The following is a 1746-nucleotide window of genomic DNA, read 5'->3' as shown; positions in this document are numbered from 1 at the left end:
GTTAGCAGCAGTAATAGCTTTCCTGAGCCAGGAACCCGAAGTTGAACTTTGTATGCTTGGTCATCTGCTTGGGGGAGATGTCCTACTTCAATCATGTGTGTGTACAGAATGGTTTTGGGGGCTCTAGTGTCCCCAGGATATGTGTCATTTTGTTACCTCTTACTGTTTTCTTTTTTTCAGAAACCATTTGACTTTTACCAGCCATCAGTTCCACAGTTTACATCAGTCACCCCAAAATACCCAGGGAAGGGAGATTTTTGCTTTCTCCTGATTCGATGGAAGGAATTGCGTGATCTCAGTTCACTGGAGGTCCTCATTCCCTCCTGATTGCTTTGGTGTATAGATGACACAGCTTCTGAAAGAAATCTTTGGTCTGGGATCTGCTGCATGTTTCCAAAGGGTTTTATCTTCGTGGTTGCTTGACTTTGTGTGGACTGGGATGGATTTTTTGAGGCTCCAAACTATCCAGCCTTGGAGCCTCCTGGCTTTCATTGTTCTGGTTGATGCAATGACTTAATACAATTATCTGTTTCCTACCAAAACTTTTAAACTGTTCTTTTTAATATATGAGATTGACTTAGGAAAAAAATTGATCTTTTTCACCCTGCTGGAAGGGACACCTTTTGTCTTAGATACTACAGCAAGGTGGCAGATAATAGTTGAACATCTAATTTGGCCTCATTGGTATTGTCGCCTAAGCCTTCTTTGGGAAACTTTGTGGGGTTTGGTTGGACCAAGTGTGTGACCTGGCTGCTGGCTTTCAGACTTTGCATAGTTTTTCTGAGTTCACCCCAATGAGGGGATAGCGAGTATGACATCTGATACTTTAGTCCCTTTACTTAGGGACTATGGAACATCCCCTGTCTTAGTCAAGTGTTCTGTTCATGTGCAGAGATACCATGAGCATACAACACCTATAAAGGAAAGCATTTAGTTGAGACTTGCTTGCACTCAGAGCTTTGGTTCATTATTGTGGCAGAAGGCATGGCAGCACACAGACAGACATAGTGCTGGAAAGGTAGCTGAGAGTTTGACATCATCAGGTAGCAGGAAGAGAGACACTAGGCATGACTTGAGCATTTGAAACCCCAAAGCCTACCCTCGGTGACACACCAAGTCCAGTAGGCCACACCTACTCCACAAGGTCATGCCTCCCAATCGCTTCCCTAATGACCAAGTATTCAAATATATGAGCCTATGGGGGCCATTCCTAGTCAAACCACCACATTCCCTCAGCACCTGAAAGGTATTTTTAAACCTGTCCAGAAGTCATGGGCTCTGCCATCCCAAAACTGATGCCCAAATCCAACAGTGTTTATGTGGGAAATTTAATTAAAACAGTCTGTTTTTGAAAGACAGAATTTTGTCATTTTTTTACAGTGTTTTAATTCATGAAAAATTAAGAATTCTACTTTTTTTCCTTTAAAAAGTTTAAGCCAGAGACTGAAGATATTACTCAGTGGCTAAGAGTAGGCAGAGGTTTGACGTTCGGTTCCTAGCGCTCCTGTTGGATGGCTCACAGCAGTCCATAGCTCCAGCTCCAGGGTATCTAACCCAGTTTTTGGTATCCTCTGGGCATTGCACTGAAGTACGTATAGCCACACAGCAATACACATGTACAGTAAAATAAACATTTTAAAAATTAACTCATGACACTTAGTATTGATTAACTCTAGTGAATATTTTACTTCAGAATCCTAAAATAGAATTGACTAAATCTTTAGGGGAAAAAAAAAACTTTTCAAA

Source organism: Microtus ochrogaster, linkage group LG4 (assembly GCF_000317375.1).
Source record: "Microtus ochrogaster isolate Prairie Vole_2 linkage group LG4, MicOch1.0, whole genome shotgun sequence".
NCBI lineage: Eukaryota > Metazoa > Chordata > Mammalia > Rodentia > Cricetidae > Microtus > Microtus ochrogaster.
The sequence above is the reverse complement of the archived record's forward strand: the minus strand, read 5'-3'. Positions refer to the sequence as shown.